This window comes from Arachis ipaensis, chromosome B8, assembly GCF_059453495.1.
Source record: "Arachis ipaensis isolate K30076 ecotype BB chromosome B8, ASM5945349v1, whole genome shotgun sequence".
Classification (NCBI taxonomy): domain Eukaryota; kingdom Viridiplantae; phylum Streptophyta; class Magnoliopsida; order Fabales; family Fabaceae; genus Arachis; species Arachis ipaensis.
In genome coordinates, this window is record NC_142443.1 from 64,279,108 (window position 1) to 64,296,046 (window position 16,939).

General features: G+C 40.4%; 1 non-coding gene and 1 pseudogene across 1 annotated transcript; one reads left to right on the forward strand and one right to left on the reverse strand.

The window, feature by feature from the left end:
- Positions 1-1,231: 1,231 nt before the first annotated feature.
- On the reverse strand, positions 1,232-16,628 carry LOC107611109 (ADP/ATP translocase ER-ANT1-like; annotated as a pseudogene).
- On the forward strand, positions 12,118-12,223 carry LOC148548362 (small nucleolar RNA R71). The gene has a single exon (XR_015897102.1). It is a non-coding gene; the product is annotated as a small nucleolar RNA R71 (small nucleolar RNA).
- Positions 16,629-16,939: the final 311 nt, after the last annotated feature.

Here is a 16,939-nt window from a genome sequence, read left to right on the forward strand (position 1 = left end):
TTGGAATTATCTCTCCACCCCTGGTTGGAGTTGTCTTGCCAACCTTGATTGTGGTTTCCACCTTGGTTGTAATTGCCGCCTTGTTGATTATATCCTTGATTCGGGCGGTCATAGAAATTTTGAGTAGCTGCCAAGGTGTTGTTTTCTTGTTGGAGCTGTGGACATTCATCAGTGTAATGAGTGTAATCAGCACATATTCCACATACTCTTTGGGGAACCAACTGTTGACTTTGTTGTGGTGAGGGAGGCTGAGGTTGTTGTTGATTTAGCTGTATCTGCTTCAGTAGGTTGGTCATCTCACATATAGCCTGTGTGAAGGCAGTAGTCTCACTACTAGAGGAAACCTCTGTAACAGGCTTGGGGTGGTTGTTCCTGTGCCTGTGATTCCGAGTGGACTCAGCTAGGTCGCTGATCAGTTGCCATGCTTCATCTACGGTCTTGTACTTTTTTAGAGAACCATTACTTGCACCATCCAATGTAGTCTTATCCCGAGGCTTCATGCATTGAGTGAAGTAGCTGATCAATACCAACTTGTCAATCATGTGATGGGGGCATGCGTCCAGAAGATTCTTGAAGCGCTCCCAATACTCATAAAGAGTCTCTGATTCGCCTTGAATAATGTAGGAGATCTCTTTCCTCAGCCTATCTGTAACTTCATCTAGAAAGTATTTTTCCAAGAATTCTCTTTTGAGCGTATCCCAGTTGGTAACAACTGCTTCAGGTTGGGAGTAGTACCACTCCCTCGACTTTCCCCTAAGAGAAAACGTGAATGCGGTTAGCAGAATAGAAGTTTCATCTGCACCATGACGCCTAACAGTAGAATAGGCTGTCTGAAAATTCTTGAGGTGCTTGATAGGCTCCTGAGCAGGTAAGCCATGAAACTTAGGCATTAAGTTGATTAGCGCAGTCTTCAGTTCAAAATCTGCAGCCAGATTTGGGTGACGCACTTGATACAGTTGCAGAGTAAAGTCTGGAGCTCCAGCTTCCTGGAGAGTGATCCTCCTAGGCTCCACCATATTACCTGCACGTAAATCAACCGAATTAGTAGTAGAGGAGCTTGTTTCTTCCTCAGATGGCAGTTCAGATTCACTTTCAGATGAGACTGGTGAATTGATAATAACCACTTCACTACCCTCAAAGGCTAACCGACACCGAGCTCGCCTAATACGTGAAAGAGTTCTTTCAATTTCAGGATCAAATGCGGCTAAGCTCGGATCAGGCAGTGAACGCGTCATTCAACGAAAGAAACATACAACTCTAGGTTCAAATTGTATTTCTCCCTCAGAACCTGTGATGCAGGCGAAAATCAGCCAATTAAGAAATTAATATAAGAAATACGTTGCGAGTACAGTTCTTAATCAGCAAAAATCCGCTTATCAATTTAGAAAGGTTGTCACAAAATTAGAATAAAAACACTGGGAGTATGAATCCCAGGTCGTTTCCCAATGAGTTGACAAAAGCGCTCTATTTTATTAATCAGGAGTTTTCTAAGAAATTTTGAGAGTTGAAAAACAGAAAAATAAATAATTGTGAACTAAAGCAATGTAAATTAAAAGAGATTTATATAATCAAATAAAAAACCTTGACCGGGGGAATGATTAATTGGAAGTTCTATCCTTGTTGGAATTCTCTCAAGTGTAGCATCAAGAGGTTGTTATTTTCACTTAGTTAACTCTTACTAAATAAAGGAAAGTCAAGTGATTGAGCTAACTCTTATTCGTAAATCCTAATCCTCTCCCTTGGGAAGGACTAGCGTTAGTAAATAGAGGATTAGCCAACAACTTCCAATTTAACTAATCACTTGAGCATTCCAACTCTAGGGTCTCCATTTAATCAACCCCCAAGTCAAGTTGAGAGTCTACTCCATTGACATGAATATAACGCTAACATAAATATAAGAAGAAGACATAATAAATTAAATGAAATAGGAATTGAAAATTAATTAAAGGTAAAAATAATTCTTCACATTAATAAATTCTAAAAACAATCCAATTGTAACTCTGAACAAAGATTAATGATATGGAAGAGTAAGGGAATAAGAAAACAAACTAGAATAGCAACTTCAACGGAGGTAATGACTCTTCTCAATATCCAAAAGCAAAAGCATAAAACTAGAAATCTATGAATGTAAAAGAAAACTTAGAGGAAGAGTAATTTCTCTCTAAGATTCCCAACTAAACTAAAACTATGCTAATGAGAATGTGTGTTGAGTCTCTGCTCGTCCCCTGGCTCTAGTCTGTGTTTCTGGGCCGGAAACTGGGTCCAAACTCGGCCCAAAATCGCCCCCGGTGTTTTCTGCAATTTCTGCAGATCGCGCATGTCACGCGTATGCGTCAGTCACGCGTGCGCGTCGTTTGGCGATTTTCCTTGTCACGCGTACGCATCAGGCACGCGCACCCGTCGTTGTGCGAACTCCAATTCACGCGCACGAGTGAGCCATGCGTACGCGTCGCTCCTCGCTGATTGTCTCCTTTATTTCTTGTGCTCCTTCTATTTTTGCAAGCTTCCTCTCCATCCTCTATGCCATTCCTGCCCTATAAAGCCTGAAAACACTGAACACACAAATTACGGCATTGAATAGTATAAAGAGTGATTAAAATACACAAATTAAAGGTTTAAGAAGCAAGTTTTTAACCATAGAACAAAACTAGGAAGGAATTGTATAACCATGTAATTTGTATGAATAAGTGTGCAAAGACTTGATGAAACCACTTAATTGAGTATAAGATAAACCATAAAATAGTGGTTTATCAACCTGCATACAAGTGTCAAGAGGTTGAGCTGATCATATCCAGCAAGCACCCCAGCTCCTGCGACACCAAGAAGCATATTTACAGTAACACCTCGGAATAGAGCTAAAAAACCCTCTTGACGAACAATCTCACAAAATTCATGCCTTGCATTATAATACTTGTTTGGTTGTCCAGATGTTAGCATCATTCTCCGACACAGTGTGTCAAACGGGTATGCACAAACCCCTGCTGATGTTGTAATGCTCCAACCTAAGAAGAAACTAGCAAAGAAATTTCCCTGTCGAGAAATAAATGAAAAAGGCTCAGATTAGAAAGAAGGATAATTAAAGAACTGAACTAGTGCTAAGTGACTAGTCCTCTGAAATACTGTTATCTGACTTGCTAAATGTCCTGAAGATGAATACTCAAACTCATGGGTTTGATCATCATGGAAACCTGGGTAATCAAGGGTCACTTCAACATTGGGCTCACATATATTGTGAAACTTAAATAGACTAAACAGACTACTTGTTAAGATACCATAAGAATTTTCAGTTAAAGCATCAAGTCTCAACTACAACTTTTCCCATTCATTATGAAACATTGAGCTCTCCTTCAAAAATATAAGTACTTCTTACCTCGAAAGGCCCAACTAAAATGATAGGCTTCACGGTGTCATAGATCCCGAAGTACATCCCTCGGTACATGGTGATTCCCACTAATGACACCCCAAATCCCCTGTACAAGCCAACAACTCCATCACTTAATGATGCACGGAAACTTGTCTCTCAACAAATTTCCTTTGGCAAGTATACCGAATTGTCGTCAAGTAAAAACTCACAGTAGAGTGAGGTCGAATCCCACAGGGATTGATTGGTCAAGCAACTTTAATTGGAAGCATGTTTTAGTTGAGCAAAGCAGAAAGTGAGTTGAGAATTGCAGGAAATTAAATGGCGGGAAAGTAAATAGCAGAAAATAAATGACGGGAAGTAAATTGCAGAATCTTAAATGGGGAAGGGAAGTTTAGCATGAAAGTAAATGGCATAAAGTAAAGAGAATGGGTAAGATCAGAAATGGGAAATTCATTGGGCTTAGGAGATGTTGCATTCTCTGGATCAAGTTCATTTTCATCCCTTACTCAATCAATGCATTCATTGATCTCCTTGGCAATCTTAAGTGATTGAATTCCAATTCCTTGGTAATTCAATCTCTCAAATCAGATCAATAGCCAATTCCTTGGTCTAATTTCTCATGAGAAGAGATGAAGTGTGGTCACTGATTATACCACATGTATTTCCAAATCAAAGTATTGGGAGAATTATATGTCACCATATCCGCCCAAACTCCAATTTGGTCCAACATGAGAAAGCATTTCTAGCATGATCTCTTCATTCCTTTTCCAAGGTTCAGAAGAGATCCAAGTATGAATAGCTTCTTTTCCAAGATAACTACTCAATTGGATGAAGATTGAAAGCTTTCTAGTAAAATCAAGAGAAAAGAAAGAAGAAGAATAATGAAAACTATTATTGATCCATCAAATTACAACAGAGCTCCCTAACCCAATGAAAGGGGTTTAGTTGTTCATAGGTCTAGAAAATGAAAGCAAAGATGGAGAGTACATTCTGGAAATTAAACTAGAAGTGCAGAGAAAGTACAATATAGAGAGTAATTCTAATAATGCCAAAAGCTCCCCTCCTCTTTCTAGTTCAAAGCTCTCCGTATTTATACTACTCTTCTGATCTTCTAGTTGGCTCTTCAAGTCTTGGATATGGGCCTTTGGATCTTGAGTTGAAGCAGTTATCTTCTTCAGTGGGCTCAGCTTTACTTACAGAGAAAGTGTGAAGTAAGCAGGGACTTTAGCTTAGGGTGTTAGTGGTGTTAACGTTAAGTGAAAATGTGGGGTTGAGAACGTTAGTGATAATCACCTTTTTCACTAACGTTCCTAACTCAAAGTGGTCCACGTTAACTTCAACGTTAGTGGCACTAACGTGACCACTAACGTTGACTCTTGGCCCTTCGCAAACGTTACTGGGGTTTACCTTTTTCAATAACGTTGAGAGTACCCCTTTCTCCCTACGTTAGAGTTCACGTTAGAACAGTCAACGTGGCCTTTAACGTAGGCTTGCCAAATCTTCGAGGGCGTTAGTGACACTTACATTTGCTACTAACGCTTCAGAACGCCCCTACTTCCCATGTTAGAGTTCACGTTAACTAAGTTAACGTGACTTCTAACATGGTATTGATAGCCATCTCCAACTTTAGTGACAAAGGTGAGTGTCACTAATGTTGGCTCATCATCCCTCTTCTCCACGTTAGCTTCCATGTTAATGTAATTAACGTGGAAACTAACATGGCTCATAGTGGCTCAATCCAACGTTAGTGACAAAGGTGAGTGTCACTAACATTGGTGATTCTTGCTCCCTCCACGTTAGAGTCCACGTTAACTAGGTTAACGTGGCTTTTAACGTAGCCAATATGGGCTTAGTCCAACGTTAGTGACAAAGGTGAGTGTCACTAACGTTGGCATCATCTTCTTCTTCCACGTTAGAGTTCACGTTAACTAAGTTAACGTGGCTCTTAACGTGGCCAATTGCCCCTTTTGGAACGTTAGTGGCACTTACTTTTACCACTAACGTTGGAGTTCTACTTCTCTTCCACATTAGCTTCCACGTTAACATAGTTAACGTGGCAACTAATGTGGGCTATGATGGCTCATGAAGGCGCTATTGGCAATCACTTTTCTCATTAACGTTGCAAGCTAGCCTTCATTCCACGTTAGTGGTCACGTTAGCTAGACTAACGTGGCTACTAACGTGGTTCTTCCTTGCTTCATTTATCCTGAAATCAAGCAATAAAGTGCATCAAAGCTCTGATCCAAGTTATGAGACATGCATCATTCAATTTGTCCTTTAATTCATGCATAATTCTCATGAAATCATGTAAAATTCACAATGTTTACTTGAATCAAGATGTAAGTAATTATTTACCCAAAACTTGCTTATTTCCTAAGAAAATGCATGAAACTACCTTAAAACCATAAAGAAAAGGTCAGTGAAACTGGCCAAAATGCCCTGGCATCACAACACCAAACTTAAAGCTTGCTTGTCCCTAAGCAAGTACTGGAACAAGAGAATGATGAATGAAATGACAAGAGGAATGAATCATTATTGTGGAAGTCATGTTCTTGGTTTTATGGGGTTTCATGCATAGCAACTTGGGTTCATTCCTTTACTGGCTTTCAGACCTTTATCATGCCTTGGAATACTCACTTGATTGCACCCTTTGAGACTTTTATTTATTGATCCCTTTGTCTTTCCAAGGTTTATTTCTTCCTTAGGCTAAGTGTTCTGTGAGGGGGCGACTCTTTAAGATAAGCTTTCAGCCAACACTCCCAAACCAGTTGGTTCAAGGTGCTAGGTGTTGAAACACCCCTAAGGACTTACTCCCTCAAGTCTCTCTCCCCCATACATGCACACCACAGGCACATGGTTTGTTATTTTCTTTCCTTGAGGTCTTGGTGTCCAGCACCTCTAGATGTTCTATAGCAAGGTTTCTCTTGATAGTGGATTTTCAGTTGATAATCTCGGGTTAGTTAACCCAAGTTACCAAGTGATGAAGCACTCCTAAGAACTTATTCATCCAAGCAGATCCTTGGTACAAGAGCACCACAGACACATCCCTCAAGATTCAAGCCCTTGGTGCCTAGCCTTATTCTTTATTAACTTTTCTTTCTTTTTCAACCCTTATTGTTTTTTCCTTTTTTCTTATTAGGATCTTATTATTTAGCTAGTCTCATGGGGTGTGTTTCAAGTATATGATTTAGGACAGATAGTTGCCTTCCCACCTTGTTGGTGAACTAACTTAGCTAAGTGATTACTACACCACAAATTTAAGGACCTACTCTACAACTTGAACATCACTCTGGTCTTTCATAACATCTCTTTTTATTGGACTTAAAAGGACAAGCATACAATAAGCAAGATGAGAATGAAAACAGGCAATTTGACTAGCAAGCATAGACCTAAGCAAAAACAAACATCAAATTCTAGTGCATCAAGCTTAAAGAGTGACTATTAATCAAGGGCACATTCAACCTTTTGGTGATGCCTTCCAGCTACCCATTTGTTGTCATCCTCCATAGCTTCTGCATCTTTCCTCGCTTTCTTGGATGATGGTGCACTGTTTTTCCAAAAGATTGATTGAATCCATGCAAAGTTATTGGAAGTTGCTTGTCCCCAAAGCACTTGAGAGATAGTTAGTATGCATGTATGCTTGTGCATTTCGGAACTTAACTTGGTGTGTGAACACCAAACTTAGTTCCTTGCCTAATACAGCAGGTTGAATGCATGCAGAAAATCTCATGTGTGGTTATTAGCAAGACAACTAGAAACTAACTACTGTTAAGTGGTTCCCCTGATTGGTTGGATCTAGCAATTTGCCCTTGAAGGAGTGTAGTGTGATTCTAACTGAAATCTTTGGTGGAACACCAAACTTAGAATTACACACTCACTCTTGTATTGTTTTGGTGTGTAACACCAAACTTAGCTCCTCACAATACGGGGGAAACTACTTGTGAATTTTATTAAAATGAAAATGAAAAGAGAACTACCTTAGGTTGGGTTGCCTCCCAACGAAGCGCTCTTTTAGCGTCGCTAGCTCGACGATTCCTCCATCACTTGAGGTGATACTTCACTTTGGGGTTTTCCCCCATGTTGCCCATGTAGTGTTTGAGCCTCTGTCCGTTAACAGTGAACTTCCTCTTTGAACTTTCCTCCATGATTTCTATGTGCCCATACGGCGAGACCTTTGTGACAAGAAAGGGTCCTGACCACCTTGATTTGAGTTTTCCAAGGAAGAGTCTTAATTTGGAATTGTAGAGGAGCACTTGCTGTCCTTCTTCGAAGCTTCTGGGTGTTAAATGGAGGTCATGCCTTCTCTTTGCCTTTTCTTTATAAATCTTGGCATTTTCATAGACTTGAGATCTGAACTCCTCCATTTCTTGCAGCTGCAAGACCCTCTTTTCACCAGCAGCAGTGCTATCAAAATTTAGCAGCTTGAGAGCCCAGAGAGCTTTGTGTTCCAGCTCCAATGGTAGATGACAAGCCTTTCCATACACCAGTTGGTATGGGGACATCCCGATTGGTGTTTTGAATGCCGTTCTGTATGCCCAAAGAGCATCATCCAGCTTCTTCGACTAATCCTTCCTTGATGCTCCCACAGTCTTTTCCAGAATCCTTTTTAGCTCTCTGTTAGATATCTCAGTTTGCCCACTTGTTTGGGGGTGGTAAGGCGTGGAAATCTTGTGTTTCACCCCGTATCATAGGAGGAGAGCTTCTAGTGGTCTGTTACAAAAATGGCTCCCTCCATCACTGATGAGTGCTCGTGGGACTCCGAACCGGCTAAAGATATTCTTTCTGAGGAAGTTCATGACCACCTTGTTATCATTCGTTGGGGTTGCAATAGCCTCTACCCACTTGGAAACGTAATCTACTGCTACCAAGATGTACTTGTTTGAATATGAGGTTGGGAAAGGTCCCATGAAATCGATTCCCCACACATCAAACAGTTCTAGTTCTAAGATGAAATTTTGTGGCATCTCATTTCTTTTGGGTAAGTTTCCAGCTCTTTGACATTCATTGCAATTCTTTACCAGTTCTTTGGCATCCTTGAAAAGGGTGGGCCAAAAAAATCTGCTTTGTAATACCTTGGCTACAGTTCTGTCCCCTCCAAAATGGCCTCCATAGCATGAGCTGTGGCAGTTCCACAAGACCTCTTGTCCCTCTTCTTCCGAGACATATCTTCTCAGAATTCCATCTGAACACTTCTTGAAGAGATATGGTTCATCCCAGACAAAATACTTTGCGTCATTGATGAGCTTTTTTTTTCTGGTGTTTGTTGATGTCTGGATGTAAAGCCTCAGTTGCCTTAAAATTGGCAATATCTGCAAACCAGGGTGCTCTGTGAATTGTCATCAACTGCTCATCTGGGAAGAACTCATTTACATTTGTATCATGTGTTCCTCCTTTATCATGAGGGATTCTGGATAGGTAATCTGCTACCTTGTTCTCCACTCCTTTCTTGTCTTTGATTTCAATATTGAATTCCTGCAACAATAAGATCCATCTTATTAGTCTTGGTTTTGATTCTTGCTTGGCAAACAAATATTTAAGTGCTGTGTGATCTGTGAAGACAATCACTTTGGCACCAATGAGGTATGATCTAAACTTGTCAAATGCAAAAACTATTGCCAGGAACTCCTTTTCAGTAGTGGTATAGTTTCTTTGGGTATCATTGAGGACTTTGCTGGCATAGTATATCACATGGACCAAGTTATCTTTCCTCTGTCCTAACACTGTCCCAATTGCGAAATCAGATGCATCACACATCAGTTCAAATGGTAGGTTCCAGTCAGGTGGGGAAATGATAGGGGCAGAGGACAACCTCTTTTTCAAGTTTTCAAATGCCAGCATGCACTTTTCATTAAAGATAAATGGAGTATCTGATACAAGGAGATTGCTTAAGGGCTTGGCTATCTTTGAAAAATCTTTAATAAACCTTCTGTAAAAGCCAGCATGCCCTAGAAAACTCCTAATTGCCTTGACATCACTTGGTGGAGGTAATTTTTCAATGAGTTCCACCTTGGCTTTGTCCACTTCAATGCCTTGGTTAGAAACCTTATGACCAAGAACTATTCCTCATGTCACCATAAAGTGACATTTCTCCCAGTTCAAGACCAAATTAGTTTCTTGACATCTTTTTAATACCAGGGCCAGGTGATTTAGGCAACTAGGGAAGGAATCTCCGAATACCGAGAAATTATCCATAAAAACTTCAATGAATTTCTCTATCATATCTGAGAAGATAGAAAGCATACAGCGTTGGAAAGTCGCAGGTGCATTACATAGCCCAAATGGCATGTGCCTGTAGGTGAACACTCCATATGGGCATGTGAATGAGGTTTTCTCTTGGTCTCTCGGATCAACCACTATTTGATTGTATCCTGAATAACCATCGAGAAAACAGTAATATGCGTGTCCTGCAAGTCTTTCCAGCATCTGATCCATGAAAGGAAGGGGGAAATGATCTTTTCTTGTAGCTTCATTCACTTTTCTGTAGTCTATGCACATCCGCCATCCTGTGACGGTCCTGGTGGGGATCAGTTAGTTCTTCTTATTAGGGACTATAGTGATTCCTCCCTTTTTTGGCACAACATGCACGGGGCTGACCCAGGGACTGTCTGAGATCGGGTAGATTACCCCTCCCTGCCATAGCTTCATAACTTCTTTTTGTATCACTTCCTTCATGACTGGATTCAGCCTCCTTTGGGGTTGAATGGATGGTTTGGCATTATCTTCCAACAATATCTTATGCATGCATATGGCCGAACTGATTCCTTTCAGGTTAGCGAGGGTCCATTTAGTAGCATCCTTATGCTTTCGCAACACTTGGAGTAGTTCCTCTTCTTGCCTGTGGCTGAGGGCTGAGTTAATGATCACTGGGTAACTTTCATTCTCCCCTAAGTATGCATATTTGAGGGTGGGTGGCAGTGTTTTGAGTTCAAGTTTAGGTGCTTCTTTTCCTTCACTCTTCCCTTCTAATCTGCCTTGAATGTGAACCTCTGCTGCTATAACCTCTTCGCTTGAAGCTGACTCTTCTTCTGTCAACCCCTCAAATTCTTCCTCTTCGAGAGTATCTTGTGCTATATCTCCTAGTGAATTCAACCTCATACACTCTCCCATTGGTTCTTGTGGGTAACTCATGGCTTTGAACACATTGAATATCATCTTCTCATTGTGTAACCTCAGTGTCAGTTCACCTTTCTGGACATCAATGATAGCTCCAGTAGTGGCTAAGAATGGTCTGCCCAGAATGATAGAAGCTTTGGCTCCTTCCTTCATATCCAAAACCACAAAGTTTGCTGGGAAGATAAAGTCTCCTACCTTCACTAGTAAGTCTTCTACTATGCCATGAGGAAACTTAAATGATCAATCTGCCAGTTGTAGGGCCATTTTTGTTAGCTTGGCCTCCTCAATTTTCATTTTTTTCATCATAGCTACTGATATCAAATTTATGCTGGCTCCTAAATCACACAGAGCCTTCTCCACCGTGATCTCTCCTATAATACAGGGGATCTGGAAGCTCCCAGGATCCTTCAATTTTTGGGGTAGCTTGTGCTGAATGATGGCACTACATTCCTCGGTTAGTATCACCGTTTTGTTGTTCTTCCAACTTCTCTTTTTTGTCATCAATTCCTTCAAGAACTTGGCATAGAGCGGCATTTGCTCTATTGCTTCAGCAAAGGGTATGTTAATCTGTAGTTTCTTGAAGATTTCTAGAAAACTTGAGAATTGGCTGTCATCCCCCTTTTTCCTCAATTGCTGAGGATATGGGACTCTTGGAACATATGGCTTCAGCTCTTCTCCCCTTTTACGCGGATTGGAGATGGGAACTTGAACTTCCTCTTGTTCCTCCTTCCTTTCAGTTGGGTCCTCCTCTTGTGGTTTCTTGGAGGTCTCCTTCAACTCCTTACCACTTCTGAGGGTGATAGCTTGACACTCCTCCCTTGGGTTTGGCTCAATGTTGCTACCAAGGTTATGAACAGGCATTTGTTGGAGTAGGTAACCAACTTGTGTCTCAAGTTTCTTGATGGCAGCCTCTTGATTCTGCATGTTGGATCGCACCTCTTCTTGGAACATCTTACTGTCTTGAATCTCCTTACATATGCTCTCGAGTAGGGTCTCAATCTTTGAGAGTCTATCCTCGGATTGTGATGGTGAGTTGAGATTGGAGGGATGAGAATGGCTAGTTTGGTTTTGATATGGATGTTGAAAAGGGTTGTTAGGTGGGTGCTGATATGGTCTCTGTGTGGCATGTTGGTGAGTTGCATTGTTGTTGGGGTTGTGGCGTCTCTGATCTTGGCCTTGGTCTTGTTGATTTCCCCACCCAAAGTTTGGGTGGTTCCTCCAACCAGGATTATATGTTTTGGAGTATGGGTCATGGTTCTGCCTAGGTGAATTCCCAATGTAGTTGGCTTGTTCCTGATCACCCTCTGCTTCTTCATTTACTCCTTCTTGGGTTGATGCTGAAGTGGTGATTGCTGCTACTTGATTCGTCTCCATCTTCTTGGTGAGGTCAGCTAATTGCTTGGTAATCATCTTGTTTTGAGCTAGCAGTACATCCATATTGTTCAGCTCCATCACTCCTCTAGTATTGCCTCTTTCAGAAGCATAGAAGTAGTCATTCTCTGCTACAGTCTCAATGACATCTATGGCTTCTTCAATGGTCTTCTTCTTATTCCGAGATCCCCCGGATGAGTGGTCTACTGCCTTCTTTGATTCATACGAAAGGCCTTCATAGAAAATGTGCAACTGCACCCATTCATTGAACATATCTGGCAGGCATCTTCTTGTCAAGTCTTTAAACCTCTCCCATGCTTCATATAAAGTCTCACCATTCTGCTGCCTGAATGTTTGTACCTCAGCTCTCAATCTGTTGATCCGTTGAGGAGGATAGAATCTTGCCAAGAACTTGTTCACCATATCTTCCCAGGTTGCTAAACTCTCCTTTGGAAAGGATTCCAGCCATTTAGATGCTTTGTCCTTGAGTGAGAAGGGAAACAGAAGTAGTCTATAGGTGTCAGGATGAACACCATTAGACTTCACAGTATCGCATATCCTCAGGAAGGTGGTTAGATGTTGATTGGGGTCTTCTTGGACACTTCCTCCGAATGAACAATTGTTCTGAACAAGGGTGATGAGCTGTGGCTTTAGTTCAAAGTTGTTGGCATGTATGGTTGGCCTTTGGATGCTACTTCCACAGTTTCCTGGGTTTGAGTTGATGTAAGAACCCAAAACTCTTCTCTCTTGTCCAGCCTGATGCGCTGGACCTTCTCTGCCATGGTTGTGAGCCTCTTCTTCATGATGGTTCTCCATATTCTCCTCCATGTCTGGTTCAAATTACTCTTCCTCTTCCTCAGCACCAACTACTCTCTTTTCTCTTGCTTCCCTCCTTAATCTAAGGAAGGTCCTCTCAGGTTCAGAATCAAAGAAAGTTAAAGCCCCGCTTCTTCTACCTGTCATATAACTAACAAGGCAAAAGCAAGAGAGATAGATGCAGACAGTAATTTCTATAGAAATGCTGTTAGTGTGAGTGATGCAATATATCAAATAGTTAGTGGGTTAGTGACTGTATTGTAAACAACTAAGAAAATGGGTAGGGGAAAGGGAAGAAAATAGCTAAATAGAAAGTAAATTACTCAAATAAACTTAAATCAAATAAAATAAAAACAAATGCTCAATCTAGTTATCCACCAATTTAATCATTGTTGATACAAAATCAATCCCCGGCAACGGTGCCATAAACTTGATGCACGGAAACTTGTCTCTCAACAAATTTCCTTCGGCAAGTATACCGAATTGTCATCAAGTAAAAACTCACAGTAGAGTGAGGTCAAATCCCACAGGGATTGATTGGTCAAGCAACTTTAATTAGAAGAATGTTCTAGTTGAGCTAAGCAGAAAGTGAGTTGAGAATTGCAGGAAATTAAATGGCGGGAAAGTAAATAGCAGAAAATAAATGACGGGAAGTAAATTGCAGAATCTTAAATGAGGAAGGGAAGTTTAGCATGAAAGTAAATGGCACAAAGTAAAGAGAATGGGTAAGATCAGAAATGGGGAATTCATTGGGCTTAGGAGATGTTGCATTCTCTAGATCAAGTTCATTTTCATCTCTTCCTCAATCAATGCATTCATTGATCTCCTTGGAAATCTTAAGTGATTGAATTCCAATTCCTTGGTAATTCAATCTCTCAAATCAGATCAATAGCCAATTCCTTGGTCTAATTGCTCATGAGAAGAGATGAAGTGTGGTCACTGATTATACCACATGTATTTCCAAATCAAAGTATTGGGAGAATTATATGTCACCATATCCGCCCAAACCCCAATTTGGTCCAACATGAGAAAGCATTTCTAGCATGATCTCTTCATTCCTTTTCTAAGGTTCAGAAGAGATCCAAGTATGAATAGCTTCTTTTCCAAGATAACTACTCAATTGGATGAAGATTGAAAGCTTTCTAGTAAAATCAAGAGAAAAGAAAGAAGAAGAATAATGAAAACTATTATTGATCCATCAAATTACAACAGAGCTCCCTAAACCAATGAAAGGTGTTTAGTTGTTCATAGCTCTGGGAAATGAAAGCAAAGATGGAGAGTACATTCTGGAAATTAAACTAGAAGTGCAGAGAAAGTACAATACAGTGAGTAATTCTAATAATGCCAAAAGCTCCCCTCCTCTTTCTAGTTCAAAGCTCTCCCTATTTATACTACTCTTCTGATCTTCTAGTTGGCTCTTCAAGTCTTGGATATGGGCCTTTGGATCTTGAGTTGAAGCAGTTATCTTCTTCAGTGGGCTCAGCTTTACTTGCAGAGAAAGTGTGAAGTAAGCAGGGACTTTAGCTTAGGGCGTTAGTGGTGTTAACGTTAAGTGAAAATGTGGGGTTGAGAACGTTAGTGACAATCACCTTTTTTACTAACGTTCCTAACTCAAAGTGGTCCACGTTAACTTCAACGTTAGTGGCACTAACGTGACCACTAACGTTGACCCTTGGCCCTTCGCAAACGTTACTGGGGTTTACCTTTTTTAATAACGTTGAGAGTAACCCTTTCTCCCTATGCTAGAGTGTACATTAGAACAGTTAACGTGACCTTTAACGTAGGCTTGCCAAATCTTCGAGAGTGTTAGTGACACTTACCTTTGTCACTAATGGTTCAGAACGCCCCTACTTCCCACGTTAGAGTTCACGTTAACTAAGTTAACATGACTTCTAACGTGGTATTGATAGCCATCTCCAACGTTAGTGACAAAGGTGAGTGTCACTAACGTTGGCTCATCATCCCTCTTCTCCACGTTAGCTTCCACGTTAATGTAATTAATGTGGCAACTAACGTGGCTCACAGTGGCTCAATCCAACGTTAGTGACAAAGGTGAGTGTCACTAACGTTGGTGATTCTTGCTCCCTCCACGTTAGAGTCCACGTTAACTAGGTTAACGTGGCTTTTAACATAGCCAATATGGGCTTAGTCCAACGTTAGTGACAAAGGTGAGTGTCACTAATGTTGGCATCATCTTCTTCTTCCACGTTAGAGCTCACGTTAACTAAGTTAACGTGGCTCTTAACGTGGCCAATTTCCCCTTTTGGAACGTTAGTGGTACTTACTTTTACGACTAACGTTGGAGTTCTACTTCTCTTCCACGTTAGCTTCCACGTTAACATAGTTAACATGGCAACTAACGTGGGCTATGATGGCTCACGAAGGCGTTATTGGCAATCACTTTTCTCATTAATGTTGCAAGCTAGCCTTCATTCCACATTAGTGGTCACGTTAGCTAGACTAACATGGCTGCTAACGTGGTTCTTCCTTGCTTCCTTTTTCCTGAAATCAAGCAATAAAGTGCATCAAAGCTCTGATCCAAGTTATGAGACATGCATCATTCAATTTGTCCTTTAATTCATGCATAATTCTCATGAAATCATGTAAAATTCACAATGTTTACTTGAATCAAGATGTAAGTGATTATTTACCCAAAACTTGCTTATTTCCTAAGAAAATGCATGAAACTACCTTAAAACCATAAAGAAAAGGTCAGTGAAATTAGCCAAAATGCCCTGGCATCACTTAACAAGGTTTTACGATACACATCAACTAGCCCCTTAAACTGGCGCTGACCGGTAGCACGGTACTCCAATGCATCAGTACCCAATCGTGTTCGTGCATAATCTAAATGATAAAGAAGCAGTGAAGTAGTTGCTCCCATGGCACTTCCTGAAGCCACATTTCCAGCAAACCACTTAATGTACCCGTCTCTCTATTTGGATTGCCCAAAAATGCTTTTGAAGTAACCTTTGAATGCAAAATTGAAAGCCTATAGACCAATCAACTATTTGCTCAAACATTATTTCAAACAAATACAGAAAACCATTATTTGAAAGTTGACACACAATCACATTAATTGATGGGAATATACAACAGTAAAAACAAACAGTCTTCCATATGTATTGGCCATTATTTTATTTTAGTGCCAATACCTTGCTGATGCTATTAGACATGCATTGACAATAAAAATACATAAAAGTCTTCCAGTGTTAATTGTAAACAAATTGGACAAATATATTTTAGAAAAATGAGATTGGCTATTACAACGCATATTTGCGTCATCCCATCAAAATGCAATAGAATAACATATTTCCCCTTGGAGCAATGATAGAGTTATCTCCGTGTGATCTTAAGGTCACAGGTTCAAGCCGTGGAAACAGCTACTAATGTAATTATCAGGTTAAACTGCGTACATTACACCCTTTGGATGCGGCCCTTCCCCGGACCCTGTGTTAATGCGGGATGCTTGTGCAGACCGAACTCAATACAGGATGGATACAAATGCAGCACATGCGAGATCCATGCTATGTTTTCTGTTTCCACTTCCTTATTTTATCTATATTACTAAGAGATACATGGAAAAGAAATAAAAATTGTGGAAGATTACAATGATCCATGACCTATTTACTTCACAAACTTGAGAAGGGTCTAGAGTTATCTAATACCAATCAAGATAGCAATAAAGTGAATAACTCACCTGTGTAGGGAAGTATCGGATGACATTGGCCTGGTTACCTCTCCAGAAGGCAATGACACCCTCTTCTACAAACACCCTCTTAAATCCATCATACACACCCATGTATGGTTTCTTGAGTTGCCCTCTTTTAATCATTTCAACTTGGTTTTGCAATAGAAGTTTCACTCTCTTGATTGGTGCCGCGGCACTCTTCAACATGATTGCTGCTACCCCTTCCATTACAAAATCCTTTGAGAATCTTTCATATTGTGATGATTTCACCATTTTTTCCCTCTTCTATCTGATCTGAAAGGTGTAAAAAATATAAAAATAGAATAACAAGAAAGATAAAATCTCAAAGCATTAAACTATTACATACATTTCTAGAGCAAAAGCAGAAGATGAATTTCACAAGAGAAGAATGAGCAAGTAGAGTGGAAAGCAAAATGGTTGAAAAATTTAGGATTACCAATAACATGGAAGTCGCATTCATCAAGCACACAAAGTGGAATGAAGCCTTTAATCTCTTGCACTCAAGATTGTCAAACTCGCGAGTCTAAATAAACTCGTGAAGCTGACCTAGACTCGACTCATAG